The 17,858-nt window shown below is 45.7% G+C and overlaps 1 protein-coding gene and 1 pseudogene across 1 annotated transcript in view; one reads left to right on the top strand and one right to left on the bottom strand.

Moving 5' to 3' along the window:
- Positions 1–15,943, bottom strand: part of CSK (C-terminal Src kinase) — a 94,971-nt gene extending 79,028 nt beyond the window's left edge. The window contains exon 1 of the mRNA XM_066635009.1: positions 15,448–15,943. The gene's annotated coding sequence lies outside the window, so the exon portion shown is untranslated. The remainder of the gene's footprint in view (positions 1–15,447) is intronic.
- LOC136659537 (5S ribosomal RNA) lies at positions 1,444–1,561 on the top strand (annotated as a pseudogene).
- Positions 15,944–17,858: the final 1,915 nt, after the last annotated feature.

The raw sequence follows: 17,858 nt of genomic DNA on the forward strand, positions 1-17,858 counted from the left end.
ATGCTGATCAAGCTGACTGGCAGTAACTCCTCAGGGCTTCAGATCAGTCTTATCCAGCCCTACCCACAGATGTCAGGAATTGAACCTGGGACCTTCTGCATAAAAAAAAAAAAAGAACCATTGAGTGACTGCCCTCCCCATCTCTGGCACATTCAATAACCAAACTGGGCACTAAGAAAATTTTTAGAAGAAGTTTCTAAAACTTCTAAAAAGTTTTAGAAGAAGATCAGGCTAAAATTGGGGATGGCAGGAGAGCAGGGCTCACAGATGTCATTAAGCCCCCTCCATCTTTCTCTGCATAATTCAAGCACTGGATCAAGACAAACAGAGGTTAAATGCACACCAGAAAAGCTTCTCTGTATGTCTAGAACAGCAGTTTTTAACCTTTTTTTGTCTCATAGCACATTAAAGAAGGTGGTAAAATTGTCAAGGTACGCCATCAGGTTTTTGACAATTGACAAGGCTCACCTCCCCCAGCAGCCCTACTAATGTATGACCCCCCCTCCAAACTCCTGCAGCAGACCTGCAGGCCATTCATGGCACACCAGTGTGCCATGGCACCATGGCTGAAAATCAATTCCCAACTTCACAACACGGGGAAGTAATCAGAGATGTCCAAGGTGGGACAGCAGGACTTTCTCTGTCATCTCACCGTAGCTTTGAAATGCCCCACACTGAACATAAAAAGAGCTTCGCTGAATCAGACCAAGGGCCCATCTAGTCCAGCTTCCTGAATGTACCGCACAGTGGCCCACGTGGGAGCACTCCCGACAACAAGATACCCATACTTACCATACCATACCATACCCATACCCAACAAGATACTGTTACCACTCCCCTACATCTAGCATTCAGAGACAGGTCACCTATCTCTGGGTCGGTCCAGCCCCATCTCTGCTGGCCTTTCTCTAGACCAATGATTTTCAACCTTTTTCATCTCGCGACACACTGGCAAGGCACTAAAATGGTCAAGGCACACCATCAGCTTTTTGACAATTGACAAGGCGCACTGTGCTGTCAATGGGGGCTCACACTCCCCAATGGTCCTATTGATAAATGACCCTCTCCCTAATTCCCGCGGCACACCTGGGGGCCATTCGCGGCACATCAGTGTGCCATGGCACAGTGGATGAAAATGGCTGCTCTAGACAATAAGCATTGTTTTATTATGCTATCAGGTCTTGACTCATTTAATGAAGTGTTTTAAGTGTGGTGCTGCTTACTTATTGGGCAGTGCCACCTTAATATTTTTGATCGTATTAAAAGTTTTAAAACATTTTAAACATTAAACATGAATTTTAAATGTTGTCAACCACTTTGATGACCTTCCAGATGGGAGAAGCAGGATATAAATGATGGCTGATTGAAAAATTATAATCATCATCAGGAAAGTGAATCTAAGATGATTCAAAAGAGATAAAAGATCAAGCATTCATTCTCTCCTCGACAGCAAATGTTACCCTGCACATGCCCGATCTCGTCTGATCTCGGAAGCTAAGCAGGGTCAGGCCTGGTTAGTACTTGGATGGGAGACCACCTGGGAATACTGGGTGCTGTAGGCTTATACCATAGTCTTTCAAGACTGAAGGTTGCCAAACATTCTCTCCTCACCTCACTCCCACCCCAGGATAAAGGATCATACAATAGGGATGTCTCTGTTAGAGAGTACCCAGAGCTCCAGAATGACAGAGAATAACCTCTGAATGACCCCCAGCAGCCTGTAGGGGATGTCACAACTTGCACCTCCTTAAGGAAATCCCTTGTTAACAAAACTGGGTTTGGCAGAGCCCTATCCTTTTTTTATCAGCAAATCACACCCATATAGCGACACAGGTGGGGCTGCAACAGAGCTGGAGAGAGAGAGAACAAAATGTTTGACACCTGTGATAGACTGGCTGTAACCCCATCTGATCCAGTTGGGAGCTTTAGTGTACTCCTGCAGCTCAGACCAGTGATCCCTGCCAATCTGGCACTTGAGGCAGTCACCTCAGCTAGTCTTTCAGGTGAAGACACAGGACAAGAAGCCACCTTACACGAAGTCAGACCACCGGGCTCTCTAACACAGCAGGGCAAACAGGAATTCTTTGCTCTAGTCCAGTGGTTCTCAAATTTTTTAGCACTGGGACCCACTTTTTAGAATGACAGTCTTTCAGGACCCACCAGAAGTGACATCATTAACCTGGAGTTGATCTCATGGCCAGAAGTGACATCATCAATTTAGGCTTTAAACCTAACCCGTGATCATTCAAAGGTCCCATTACACAGTGCGCTCATGCTGTTATTTGGCATAGCTCAGAATTCGAACATTCCAGCTTGAAAGTCAAAGCAGAGCACAGATCCTTCTCCAACCACAAAGCCCTCCCCCTTTACACAGCATCCCATCTTCCCACCTATTAGGGCAAAGCACCATGCCTTTCTCCCACCAGAAGCCCGCCCTGCCCAGAAGCTCTGTACCCTGTATTTTCAGCTCTGTATTTTCAATGGTGGCTGAGTTACATGCTATGCGATCCACTTGAAATTTGCCCGTGACTCACTTAGTGGTTCTTGACCCATAGTTTGAGAAATACTGCTGCAGTCTTCTTGAAGATGGTAACAGGGTTTGAACCTAAGATCCTCCACATGCAAAGCAGATGTTCTACCACTGGGCCACACATCTTCCCAAGGTTCAGGTCAGAAAAGAAGGGTACAAAGAGAAGGAAAGATCAAGAGGTGGCAGCAACTGGAGATACCTCTCCTCTGCTGGAGGAACAACAGGATAGTAGGCCACTTAGGGCCCAATCCAATCCAACTTTCCAGCTCCGGTGTAGCCATAATGCAGCCCCGTGGTAAGGGAACACATGTTCCCGTATCTTGAGAAGGCCCCTGGGACTGCCCCTCCACCACAGAATGCAGCGCACACCCCACTGGCCCAACTGCACCGGCACTGGAAAATGGGATAGGTTTGGGGTATCAGTCCAGCACAAAGCAAGTCTTGTTGTCAACTGTGGTACTTGTGAAAGTGTGTGTTGGTTGTGTTTTTTTCTTTAATCTTGATGAAAGCTGCCTTGAGTTTTCCCCATCACGTTTGGAAAGGTGGGATATAAAGGCATTTGAACAACACTAGCACTTGCCACAACCAGAACAACAACAGGAAGGGGAAAAAAAAAAGTGAAAAGCCCTGTTTTGCACTACTTGGAGAAGCAATTCTTCAGTACTTTAAATAATTATTTCATTGTTAAAAGATAGCAGCAAAACAAGTTCCAAATGCCTCTTACCTTGCCCACAATGAAAATGTTTTATTTTAAATTGAAAACACAAGCTCACTTGATGGGGGAAAAAAGATGCTTCATTTCCTGTTAACCGGTTCAGTGCCAAATGTTTATTCTAATACAGGGACTGTGACAAGTCTTCATAAACAATGCAAAGTGACTAATAGCTTCCAAACGGTCAAAACAGGCATGTTTTACAATTGTGTCGCCATTTTGCTGCCACCCATCAGTACGTACGCTTTCCCAAAAACAATCCTAAGTGCTCAAAGTCTTACCATGGGTAGGCGACTGCCAGATTACAGGCACAGGGCAAACACCCTGGCAGTCAATAGCATCCTGAATCTGAAACCTGTGATTCTATACAAAGGCCAGCCACCACCCTGCCACTCACTCTCCACTCTAGCTCAGTTTGACAGAGGCAAGCCAAGCCTTTGACAAAGTGACAGAGCTACAGAGCTCTGTAGTGACAGAGCTACAGAACCAAAAGGATTGTATGGTAAATTATAATGGATGTGATTGCTGGAATTTACCCAACTTCCTTCTGCAAAGATATAAGAGACTATGGGACTAGCAAGCCAGCTCTCAAGCAGCACTTTCTGTCATTTCTTATCCCACTGACCTTCCAAAAAGCACATGGTAGCTAACATGGTTCTCAACCCTACCACTTAGCCTTACCCCAAACTAGAACCTGCCCAAGCTATACTGGCACTGGTAGCGGTGCATCACATGCCACCCCCTTTGTGCAAAGTGTTGCTGCACCAAATGCCAGCCCCATAGCCAGTGTACTGCCAGGCAGTGCCTCTACTACTCTCATCCTCCCACTCCTTGGATTCAGAAAGGAAGAAGAGGAGAGTCATTGGCTAGAGAGTCTCCAGAACTCTAGCCCATCATTCTCCTCTCCTCCACACTTTCTCTTCTGCTCTGCTTCTCTCTCTCTCTCTCTCTCTCTCTCTCTCTCTCTCTCTCTCTCTCTCTCTCTGTGGGCGCCCTCCAATTATCTGCCTCCTTAGGCAGCCTCGCAGATGGGCCGGCCCCGACAACTCTGTGCTTAATGCTGAGAGAAGGTGGCTTGACCGAGTTCCACGGTCAAGTAGGGATTTCCAATTAGGTTTCCCAAGTCTACAGCTGAATTCATGATCCCACACTGGCTGTCAAAGCCACACAAATTCATGAAGATTATTGCCACTGACTACCAGGACTTGATCAGGTTCTGGTTTGGGGTAAAGGTAAGTGGTAGCATTGAGAACCATGTTCACTACTATGTGCTTCTTAGAAGAAGGATGGGATAAAAAATGACAGAAAGTGCTGCTTGAGAGCTGCCTTGCTAGTCCCATCAGATCACTGGTATGTCTAACCACCAACACTGACTAGCAGTGGTTCTTGATGGCATCCAACAGAGAATTTCCCCAGCCCTGCTACCTCAAATCATTTAACTGCAGGTGACAAGGACTGAACCTAAGGCTTTCTGCAAGCAAAAAAAAAAAAAATGCACTGAACCACTGAGATAAAGTTCCTATTCAAATCGCCTTTGCTGAACACTCTTGAGTTTCCCCTACAGAGCACGTATAAAATGTGTTTCTCTCATTTTACGGCTGCAAGGGGAAAAACCATTTACCAGCTAGATCCTCTTTGCATGCTACTAGTTATAGCCTCAGAAACACCCTATACATACAGGAAAAACCATTCTCAAAGGAGGAAACTGTATGTAATGTTATCAAAATGTTTTGTGCTTTAACTGATCATCGTCGTCCCTCCCACCCTCAAAAGAAGACAACTTAAAACCAATCATAAGGGGAAACGACTGATCAGGGACTTCAGAAGAGTCCTGAAGAAAAGAGGGGAATCGTCCACAAAACTGAAGGCCCAATCCTATCCAACTTTCCAGCACTGGTGCAGCCACAATGTAGCCACAAGGTAAGGGACCTCTATACCTTAAGGAGGTCGCTGTGACTGCCTCCCCAGCACAGGATGCAGTGCACACCCCCTTGGCACAGCTGCACTGGTGCTGGAAAATCGGATAGGATTGGGCCCTGAATCTGGAGGCATTATACAGCTACGGATATGATTTCCCCTCCAGGCATTTGTCTAATGCATGCAAGTCATTTAAGCTAGTGCCCACCACCATGTCTTGAGACAGCAAATTCCACAGATTAATTATGTGCTGGGTGAAAAAGTACTCCGCTTTTGTCTGAATTTTTTTAACCTTAACTTCTTCTCAAAACAAATAGGAGCTATACAAGAATGTAGTTCTGGTCTGGTGCTCCCTCAACAAGTTTCCAGTGTTTGTTTTTGCCATAAAATTATGGCATTTATATTATGGAATTCAAGGTGGCATTTGTAGGTTTTCCAGGTGGCCACTGATCTCAGCACTAACCAGTTCTAAAGATGCTTGGTTTCATCCAGGTTCATCTATTACAGCCCCTCGGTCCTCGCTCTTGTTAAAAACTTAGTAAGCCCAGAAACTACATTTTTGCCATTTCCCTTTTTTAGAAAAACAAAATATTGTAAAGTATTTCTTTACAATGTAAAAACGTTGCAGCATGGATTCCCATACCGCATGAATGGAGTTCCATTTTTCCATCCCCAAGACTGGAAACTGCAGGTCTGTAGGACAGGTCACCAAGGAGGACAACTGAGAGCCCAATTCCTATCCAATTTTCCAGCACCGGTGTAGCCATGCCAATGGGGTGTGCACTGCATCCTGTAGTGGGGAGGTATGGGAACTCAAGGTATGGGAACATTTGTTCCCTTACCTCAGGACTGCATTTTGGTCGCATTGGTGCTGGAAAGTTGGATAGGCTTGGGCCCTGAGGTACCTACCTCAGGCACAGATTGGTGGAAGGCCCCCACCTCTGTCCTCCACTTGCCTCTATTGCTGCTCTTCCACCTCCTCATCCCCCACTCATTTCACGGATTAAAACAGGAAGGGGGGCAGAGTAAAAGAACACATGCAGAGGATCAGAGAGGAGAGTAGTAGGTTAGAGTCTTGCAGCCAACATAGATTCATAATAATCAGAGCTGTCGTGCAATTTAAGATATCCTAATTCAATGAACCCTTAGTCCAGTGTTTCTCAAACTGTGGGTCAGGACATATTAGGTGGGTCATGAGCCAATTTCAGGTGGGTTCCCATTCATTTCAATACATACTTTATTTTTAATATATTAGACATGATGCTACCATGGTATGTGACTGAATTTGGGGAATCGTTACAGATCTGGAAAGTACTTTTAACAGGTTACTATGTATATGCTTTTAACAATTATAGTCAGTAGGTCTTACTTCTGGGTAAGCGTGGCTAGGACTGCAGCCTTTGGGCTGTTTGGGGAATTGCTTGGGAGGTTTAGAAGCGCTGTTTATTTTAAATAAGTTTTTAAACTTATACTTATTGTAAACATTTAATTTATTGACTTGATTTGATTTTGTCATAGTTGGTTGGCAACCTTCAGTCTCGAAAGACTATGGTATTGCACTCTGAATGGTGATTCTGGAACAGCATATAGTGTGGCTGAAAAGGCCGATTCGGGAGTGACAATCCCTTCCACACTGGGAGCAAGTGCAGTCTGTCCCTGGTCTGTCTCCCTGGCTATGGGCTTCCTTCTTTGCCTCTTTGCCTCAGTCTGTTGGCCAAGTGTCTCTTCAAACTGGGAAAGGCCATGCTGCACGGCCTGCCTTCAAGCAGGCCGCTCAGAGGCCAAGGTTTCCCACCTGTTGAGGTCCACTCCTAAGGCCTTCAGATCCCTCTTGCAGATGTCCTTGTATCGCAGCTGTGGTCTACCTGTAGGGCGCTTTCCTTGCACGAGTTCTCCATAGAGGAGATCCTTTGGGATCCGGCCATCATCCATTTTCACAACATGACCGAGCCAATGCAGGTGTCTCTGTTTCAGCAGTGCATACATGCTAAGGATTCCAGCACATTCCAGGACTATGTTGTTTGGAACTTTGTCCTGCCAGGTGATGCCGAGGATGCGTCGGAGGCAGCGCATGTGGAAAGAGTTCAGTTTCCTCTCCTGTTGTGAGCAAAGAGTCCATGACTCGCTGCAGTACAGAAGTGTACTCAGGACGCAAGCTCTGTAGACCTGGATATTGGTATGTTCCATCAGCTTCTTGTTGGACCAGACTCTCTTTGTGAGTCTGAAAAACGTGGTAGCTGCTTTACCGATGTGCTTGTTTAGCTCGGTATCGAGAGAAAGAGTGTCGGAGATCGTTGAGCCAAGGTACACAAAGTCATGGACAACCTCCAGTTCATGCACAGAGATTGTAATGCAGGGAGGTGAGTCTACATCCTGAACCATGACCTGTGTTTTCTTCAGGCTGATCGTCAGTCCAAAATCTTGGCAGGCCTTGCTAAAACAATCCATGAGCTGCTGGAGATCTTTGGCAGAGTGGGTAGTGATAGCTGCATCGTCGGCAAAGAGGAAGTCACACAGACATTTCAGCTGGACTTTGGACTTTGCTCTCCGTCTGGAGAGGTTGAAGAGCTTTCTGTCTGATCTGGTCCGGAGATAGATGCCTTCTGTTGCAGTTCCAAAGGCCTGCTTCAGCAGGACAGCGAAGAAAATCCCAAACAAGGTTGGCGCAAGAACACAGCCCTGCTTCATTCTGCTTCGGATGTCAAATGGGTCTGAAGTGGAGCCACTGAAGACAACAGTGCCCTTCATGTCCTTGTGGAAAGATCTGATGATGCTGAGGAGCCTGGGTGGACATCCCTGCTGACCAGGTCAAAAGCCTTCGTGAGATCTATGAAGGCTATAAAGAGTGGCTGTCGTTGTTCCCTGCATTTCTCCTGCAGTTGTCTAAGGGAGAATACCATATCACTGGTGGACCTGTTTGCTTGGAATCTGCACTGCGATTTTGTCATATAGGGGAGTGTTAAAAAATTTTTCCTGCTTGATGATGTCACTTCCCACCATGACATCACTTCCAATGGGTCCCAATGCATTGTCTATTCAAAAAGTGGGTCCCGGTACTAAAAATTTTGAGAAACGCTGCCTTAGGAATATATCAGGTCCTATGCAGTTGTGGACAGGTAAACACTGGCACCACCATGAGGAGTATAAAAACAAGGATATCTGAACATGAGAGATACTGCCGGTTACAACAAGCTGAAAAATTGACCATTGCAGAGTATGTAGCTGAGACTGGGCACAGAATGGATTTTAAGTGAATGCAGGCTTTGTCCAGTGCCAGTCATTTTCACACTCAGATTTATAGAGAGGACATAGAGATTTATTAATATCAAAAAAAAAAACAGCATGAACAGGAGAAAACAGATGTTGAGTATAAAGGATCCTTGGTTACCAGTGCTCAAAAATACAAGTATCCAGGACTTTAAGTAGAAAAACAGGTACTAGGGACTTTAAAATCCCAAGTATAACATCAGTCATACTGGGTAGTTTGAAGAGCTACTTGCTGCAGTTTTGTCCTTTGAAAATGCCTACCAAAGTAGCAGACCAAATTTTAGGTGGAAATAGTTTTATTCAACCACAGCCGATCAGCAGTCTGTATTTGTGACATTGAGATGAACAATGTTCGGGCTGCCTTAGTCAATTTATGCAGATGTAATCAATTTCCATATGGGAAAAAACCTTTGTTTTTAAACAACGCATGCCTGTGTCATAGCAGGCTTTCACCCAGTTATTACAAGTACCTGAATTAAAAATAATTTTTTATAAATGTAAAGCTCAGCTCCAAGGAATCAGAGGCAATTATCCCATCAGTCAAAAAGCTTTTAATCCATTCATCTAATTGATTACTTGGTTAAAAAGTTACAGCACTGACAGTACATAAATTTTATGAGAGTCAGAAACTGTCATGAATTTACTGCCAATGACTAGATGTTAGCTTGGGGCCCAGATACCTTGAGCAATGGCTTCCTCTGCATCCCATCACCAGCTCTGCGTAGTCAGCGGCACACAGACTAACCCACACAGTTAGACAATCAGCCACTAGATTAACAAAATGTACAGGCACATTATAATTCAGATATGCTCCCCCCCCCACAGCATTCAAGGTTAGCAAATATGCTTTTACTTCTAGGTGTTAAAAAAAAATCCAACAGGTACCATCACTGTGCACACCATCTACAAAAGATCTGCAGAACTTTTGACCCACTCTATTTTGCAGTTCTGGGCAGTCAAACACAGAACAGGTTTCAGGAGCCTCTTGAAGGCTGCCATGCACAGTTGGTGGATTGCAGGCATATGCAGAAGCCTTCCACTCAATCAGACTGCTGGTCTACCTACAGCAACAGATTACAGTGGCTCTCCTGGGTTTCAAATGAGAGTCTTTCCTACCTAGAAATACCAAGGACTGAACCTGGGTGCCTTACCATAGGACTATAGTCCTTCCCTCTTTTGTTTGTTGGTCATGTGCTGTACAGAGCTAATCTAAAATGTGCTTTATTTCCCAAGTGAATTGATTTCATTCCCCAATTTGAATCACCAAGAGAAAGAGTTCAGACTGGATCTCCTCCCTTTTGACTTTGAAGCAGAAGCTGCAAACCTTTTTAATCCCAAGAGATCTCAGTACCATCACACGATATGATTTTTGCTACTGTACAATGTTTTAAGTTGCTACTCGTTTCAACACTGATGTTGATCAAGCTACTGGTTGGATATTTTGATGCTCACTGACTGTAATCTTTTTATGCATCTTTGGGCACAATCCTAACCAGGTCAACTCAGTCCTATTTTGTTCAATGGGGTTTACTCTCAGGAAAGTGTGGTTAGGATTGCAGCCATAGGTTCCTTTTTTATTCCACCAGAAGCTGCTTTGATACATTCCTAGCGAAGTGTAGGATGTACATATTGGTAAGAAATAAATACAGTTCCAGAACCAGCAGGCACACAAACTGTGTTAAAACAACTATAACCTACTGGCTTGCAAACAGATAGATACTTAGTACATCCATGCAGCACTATTCTTATTAACTATCATTGTCAGCCTTGGTTTTAACCACTCACCAGCTGCCAAGGGCAATGACATTTTTGATAGGCAAGTGGCAGCAATGAGGCTGTTGTCTTTTTCTTTGTTATGTGTTTTGACATGCCAACACAGGCAGTACAAACAGCTTCAGCTGTGCTTCAAGCATAAGAACTGAAAAAGATGCCGAGAAGAGCAACCAAAATGATTAGTGGATTGGGGCACCTCCCTTACAAGGAAAGGTTACAGCATCTGGGAATGTTTAGAATGAAGGAGCCTGAGATGGGGCACAATTAAGACACATAAAATTATGCTTGGGGTGGACAGAGTGATCTCTGCCAGATGCAAGGGAGGGCATAAGGATGCAGGTCTTTTGCTGTTTTGTGTGCTCCCATCAGAGGCAACTGATGGGCCTCTATGAGATACAGGAAGCTAGACTAGATGGGCCTTGGCCTGATCCAGCGAGGTTCTTCTTATGTTCTTATACATTCTTTTCCCTCTTGCACAATACCAGAACCAGCCACTAAAATTGTGAGCGGTAAGAGAGTTAGAACAGACAAATAAAAATATTTCCTTACCAAGCATGTAATTAATTTGTGGAACTCCTTGCCACAGGATGTGGTGATGGCATCTGGCCCAGATGCTTTTAGAAGGGAATGGAACAGTTTTATGGAGGAATGTGATGATGACTATATGCAACCTCTGGGTTTCAGAGGTAGCCTGAACGCCAGTTGCAAGGAAGCTGGACTAAATAGGCCCTTCACCTGATTCAGCAGACCTCTTCTGATAATATTTTCAGTTGTCAAATCCTGCTGATTGCCATTTTCTCCTCTATGATGAGCCAGGAAAGGACCACCCAACAATAAAGGTTGAATGAATGAGCCCATTCATTCATTTATTCACTCATCTAATTTCCATCTCTAATTTATTTATTTAAATTTTATATTTAAATTTTTTTTCCGGCCCGCCACACCACACCAGATATTTGATTCAGCCCTCTGGTCAAAAAGTTGGGAGATCCCTGGAATAGAGGCAGGGATAAGCAAGGGAAAGATATTCACACATCTCAGATCTCTGCCCCCAAAGGTCTTACAGTCAGGATAGACACAGGCAAACAATAGAATAGAGGCAGGGATAAGCAAGGGAAAGATATTCACACACCTCAGGCTGCAATCCGATACACATTTTCCTGGGAGTAAGCCCTATTGGACAAAATGGGATTTATTTCCGAGTAGACATGTATATGATTGTGTGGCTAGTTGCAAATACTAAAGTTCCCTGCACACATATTGCAAGGAAAGAGAGCTAAATAGGTGCAGAATTGTACAAGTATTTGCTTAGAGACTGTTTTGTTCTTTGATTCTCACATATACATGCAATATTAAAGCAATATCATTAAAGCAATATCATTTAACTAGAGGCTAAGACCACACTCCTACACATATATATTTAGAAGAAAGCCTGACTGAAGAAAGTGGAGCTTCCTTCCACAGAACTGGGCTATAAGTACTCAGAACTTATAGCAAAAGGCTGGGAGTTACATGACAAATCTCATGTTTGTCCATGAGATGGAAAATTAACACCCACTTTGTTGAGCTACTAAATATTCCTGTTTTACCGAGCTCGGGTACCTGGAGAGCATAAGTTCACCCATGTGGGCTCTTTGGATGATCTTGACAAGACATAGGAAGGCAGGGGTTCATAGAAGTAGATTTAGCGTTCTAACCTGTAATTATTTGTGGCCACCACCAAACCCCTCTTTTCCAGGCCTGTGCAGAGGACTTGGAAAAGAGGCAGACTCTTATTTGCATTAGGCTATGAGAGAGTAAAATCAACATGAGCCTTTTCCAGTTACTCAGAAGGGACCCCTGTTGTTTCTTACCTTCTCAAAAACCGCAGTGAATAATGGGATCCTGGGAGATCTATGAGGTGCTGAACATCCTCCTCACTAGAGATCTAGACATACTCGCTCCTGGTGAGTGCATTTGTGGATACCTGCAGGAAGGCATTTGCTGGATCCTGTTGTCTGTGATGATTTTGTTAACTGAGCAGTAAGAACCCCACGATATCAAATACAGGACAGGTATTTGCACAACCTTCCAAAATGCACAACCTTAGAAGTCAGAGTATTATCCCATGGCCTTTGTTTTCATGTATCAAATTCAAAACTGGTTTTCAACCATTTTGTTTTTTGACATGCACATCTATAAGTGCATCCATCTTCAAAAAAAATTATATTTATCTATGACACTGTTTACTAAAGTTACTAACTGATCACTCTACCACACATTTGTTTTTGCCAAATCCTTGCCATCATCACCAAAGCCTCCAAGCCGTCCCCCGCTTAACATACCAGCTACGATCCCCTTCAAGACAACAGACTGCAAAGTTCAAATGTTAATATGTCAGTTATCCTTTTACCGCCTTTCTCTTGCAGCCTCTTCCAGTATTTCTGAACTCTCTGCCTGCCCAACTGCTCTTGCTAACTTTGGCTGATGAGCTAATCGCCCCAACGCCTGCCACTGCTGCTCTGAGGGGCCTTGGAACCATTCCCTATTTAAAGAGAGTTATCCAAGGTTCAAGAGCATCTTATGAGAAATTAACCCAGTGATTTTCAACCTTTTTCATCTCATGGCACACTGACAAGGCACTAAAATGGTCAAGGCACACCACCAGGTTTTTGACAATTGACAAGGCACACCATGCTGCCAGTGGGGGCTCACATCTCCCATTGGCCGGATTAAATAAATAACCTTCCCGCAAATTCCTGTAGCACACCTGTGGACCACTCACGGCACACCAGTGTGCTACAGCACAGTGGTTGAAAGTGGTTGAATTAACCTCTCTCTCACTCACAGCAATAGGTCATGGCCTTTCAAATCTATTAATCAATGAGCACTTTTTACTCAAAAATTTTTACTCAAAAAAAGCACTTTTTACTCAAAAAAATCACAGCACACACAGGACCAACTCCACTCCTGCATTCCTCCAAAACCTCAAGAATCAAAGATACATAGGAGTCAGACACTCACTGGTCCATCTAGATCACTGTTATCTACATTGATTGACAGCGGTTCCCCAGGGTTTCACAGAGGGGTCTCAGCACTATACAAAGATGCCAGTGATTGAATCTGGGACCTTCTACAATTTACAAAACATGTGCTCTACCACTGAGCCTTCCCCCCCAAGAGGAAATGCTCTCAAGTAGACTAACTATGCACCAAGACAAGACCACATGGGCACACATAAGCATATTTTGGTGGACTGCTGCTTATCCATGCAAGACAGCAATTCATAAAGTGCTATATATTTAAGAACATAACAAAAGTTCTGCAGGATTAGGCCAAAGGTTCATCAAGTCCAGCATCCTCTTTACAATTGTGGCCCACCAGCTGCCTCTGGGAAGTCCACAAGAAGGGTAGATGGGCCTACATCTCTCCTGCCATTGGTATTCAGAGGCATACTAGCACTGAACCTAAACGCAATGCATAGCCATTGTGATTACTAGCCATTGGATTTAGATGCACTGAAGTAAGTCCCTGATCACAAGGGCATCTATCAAGCTGCAGCTTGAAGCATCAGACCCAATTCCCTACTTTGGATATGCAGTTTTCAAGGATGAAATTCTCCCCCTTGTTTGTTTTTTTTAAATCCCAACATGCTCTTTTTTCAGTTCCATTCAAAAAGATGCAGTGGTACCCTGGCAAAAAAAAAAAAAATGTACATAATAAAGCTATTCTCTTCATGCAGGACCAAGAGATGCAATTCTGAGACCTTCAAGTTTAGAACCAGTTGAGTATGAGAAAGACAGTTTCAAGGGACACAAAGCACAGATGGCTTTAATGAACTATTTCCAGGTCTCTACACTAGCAGAGGTTATTATAATAAGCGTCACATCCCTGAGCTTTAAAACCTCTTATCCTATCAAATGTCTACCAGGAGCCATCAACTGTAGCAGTGATGTTGTTGTTGTACTTCCCCACACCCTGGGTCAGGTCTGCCTGTGACAACAGCTGCTGGGAACAGTCAGAGCACAGATAGCACAGACCCACCACTTGTCCAACAGCCAGTTTGCCTCAATATGACTCACTGATTGTGGCGAGGGGAGCAAAGGAAAAGATCCTACCCAGTAGCCATCAATAGCTTTGTTGTCTTCCTGCAATGTGCATGGCGAGCACTGTAGCGCCACTGTCTGCCGGCACTGTGGTAGGTGACAGCAGCAGCCCACCAGTCATACAAAGCCAGCATGCATTTCCAAGCCAGTCGTTCTAGAAGCCCTTGATCCTCGGTTGAGAAAAGAAGCTCACAAAAAGGGCATTCCAGCTTTCCAGTCCAAAAACTTCCCACGAAAATCCCCTATAAGCACATAGATGAGGGGAAGCAACCGTATTTGCTTGATGTGCAAGGCTGACAGATGGGGCCAGAAAACAGGGATGATGGAGCCCCCATTGTCTGGATACCTTCTTTTTTTCCCTCAATTAGGGGCCACAGGCTGCAAGGACGGTTTCCATCAACCACACCAATGAACTGAAACTGCTTAGAGAGGAAGTTTCATTTATTCTTTTCAAAACCATACTGGGGACCTGTCCACAATTCAAGCGCACAAGGCAAAAACCATTGTCGTCGTCATCATCATCCGTGCAAGAGGGGAAACCCTCCAGGAAGACAATACCATTTAGAAGTCTGTTCATAATACATAAGCATCTTGTCCCATCAGTCGTATTGGGACACAGGGTTGCTGGAATAATGAACCCCCAGGTTCAAAACAAGGAGCTAAGCAGAAGGACGGCAAACAGCAGAAGCAGTTCAGCGGTGCATTTTAATTCCCCTCCCTATATTTTTTTTTTTCCTCATACACGGAAGAAAGAGACAGAAGGGAAGTCACAGGCCTAGTTCTAGCAGAAGTCAGAACAAGACTCCCTAAGGCGCTAGTACACCATAAAGGGAGGGGTAAAGACCCATTTCCTCCCAGTTTAGTGGCTGCTTAGCAGGCACTGCCCAATTGACACTACAACCTCAGGGTCAGGGGCAACCTCAGAGGGGCTTCTGGGAAGCTTTTGCACTGTGATGTAGCCCCCCCTCCCCTGTTACTCCCTAAGGACTAGTCTCTTGAGTGGAATTCCCACCCACTTAAAGCACTGGAGGAGAGGCTCGGAAAAAGTGGAGGGGGGGTGACTGGGGTGGGCCATCCCCCCAGCCCATTCACTGTGCAAGACCCTGGGGATGCAGCAACGCTTGGGGGTGGGGGGAGGAAGGAATGGGGGCTCTGCTACTCACCACACTCTAGGCTCTGCTCTGCCTCCGCTTCCCGGCTTCTTCTGTAGGGCTCAGCAAGCTGATGAGTGGTAGTCCATGCAAGGGGGCTGGCCCCTCCGGGAGCCCACGGGGGCTGGGGAGGGGGGGGAGGTTCCGAGAGCCGGAAAGGTACAAAGGGGTGGGGTGAGGAAGGGGCAGGGGGCAGGAGGACCCGGGGCGAGGGAAGGTAAAGGTGGGGGAGGCGGGGAAAAGGAAACAATGTAGCCGCGGCCGCCGCGAACGTTCCAATTTCGAACGCTGCCGGCTTCCCCTTTGGAACGTTGGCGCTGCCCGGATTCCAAGCGCGCTGCTGCTGCTGGCTGGCCGGCCGGGAGGGAGGGAGGGGAGGCGATCGGAGCCCCCTGCAAGCTCGCCAGCGACCTCCCGCTTGCGCTCGCTCCGCAGCGCAGCCCCAGCAGCCGCTCCCTCTCGAACTCCGCTGCTGGGCCTGCTGCTGGCTAAAGGAAGCGAAGCCCAGACCAGTCCGCCCGCAGTACGGCGCCTGCGCCGCCCGGGCGACTAGGCTCGGCCCTCCATGCGCCCTCCCAGCCCTCGCAGGGAAGCTGGGCGGAGAGATCGCGCCACCTTCTGGTCACCAGGGTGTCAGAAGAGGCCCGCAGGATCGGGCCCATCTAGTCCAACTCCCTGCATCTCACAGGGGCTCATCAGGGACCTGCATCCTGGGGCATTAAGTGGTAGCCTACTTCCGAAACCAGGAGGTTGCACATCCCCATCATGGCTGGGAACCTGTGATGGACTTTTTCCTCCAGAAGTCTATCCAATCCCCTTTTAAAGGCATCTACGCCAGGTGCCATTGCCACTTCCTGTGGCAAGGAGTTCCACAGACTACTTCTAAAATAAGGAGATTGCACATACCCATCCATGGTTTGTAACCTGTGATGGACTTTTTCCTCCAGAAATCTGTCGAATCCCCTTTTAAAGGCGTCTAGGCCAGACATCATCGCCACTTCATGTGGCAAGGAGTTCCACAGACTATTTCTAGAATAAGGAGGTTGCACATACCCATCCATGGTTTGTAACCTCTGATGGACTTTTTCCGCCAGAAATCTGTCGAATCCCCTTTTAAAGGCGTCTAGGCCAGACATCATCGCCACATCTTGTGGCAATGAGTTCCACAGACTACTTCTAAAATAAGGACATTGCACATACCCATCCATGGTTTGTAACCTGTGATGAACTTTTCCTCCACAAACTCGTCCAGTCCCCTTTTAAAGGCATTCAGGTCAGGCGCCATCACCACATCCTGTGGAAAGGAGTTCCACAGACTAAATGACACTCTGGGGAAAGAAATATTTTCTTTGCTCTAACTCCACCGACACTCAATTTTATTGGGTGTCCCCTGGTTCTGTCATTATATTGCTTGTGGGAAGAGAATTTGGCTTATTTGCTGGCTTAATTTGGCTTTAAATTTCCCCTGGGGGCTGGGGATAAGAATAGGCCCTCAGTTTGGCTGTACTTGTGTAAGAGGTGACTAAACAGCCACCGGGTAGATGGGACTCATTAGCCTGGGAAGGCAGCTCATCTGAGAGAAGGAAAACTCTGATCCCAAATCTCCACTGCCTTGTGGCTACATCCAGTTATGGAAAAGGCTTCAGGAGTTAACCTTGAGGCAAAATCCGGAGCCAGAGTCCCTGAGGCAGTTCAAGGCTGAACACAGTCACATTCTTGAAATCCTGCAACACCGCAGTCCACACACCCCTAGTGATACCACTGCTTGGGATGAAAGCTGATGAGTATTCACAGGCAGGCAGACACAGTGTGTCAATTTGGATGGGTGGTGAAAAGAAATAGGGAAGTTGGAAGTGGAAAAGGTGATACCAGTAGCACTCCACTTGCATAAGGAATACAGCACAGTACTTATGAAAATGTCACCAAGCAGTGATGTGGTAGGAGATTGTAAAACTGAGCCCAGTTTGGTGATGTAAGCTGAAGAGGGCTTAGCAACAGAGGGAGAGAATAGATCTTGTTTCCAGATCTGATCTGGAGCATCACAGCAGAAATGTTATCTAATGATCCAACCATTGGATGTTATCTAGTGATCTAGTTGGGCCCAAGAACCCACCACTGAAGCCTGCAAGCTTCCCCAAAAATTCACCCCCTATGGTGTGCTTTCTGCAAGACTTTGCCCAAGTGTAAGAGGGTGAACAGGGACTGGTTCACTTGGATCTGCCAAGGTCAGAACAAAAAATTAAGACCTGTACCATTCCAGATTTCTGCCTTGGGGGTCTGAATGATTATCAAGGAACAGCATGACAAAGTGAAGAGTCACAAGGCCAATTTGGGCCAGCATTACTTGCAGTGGAAAGATCTAGCAAATATCTTTAATGTAAAATGATCCATTGAGAATACTTTTGAAAATTATATATATTCAA

The sequence above is a fragment of the Tiliqua scincoides genome, chromosome 8, assembly GCF_035046505.1.
Source record: "Tiliqua scincoides isolate rTilSci1 chromosome 8, rTilSci1.hap2, whole genome shotgun sequence".
Taxonomy (NCBI): Eukaryota; Metazoa; Chordata; class Lepidosauria; order Squamata; family Scincidae; genus Tiliqua; species Tiliqua scincoides.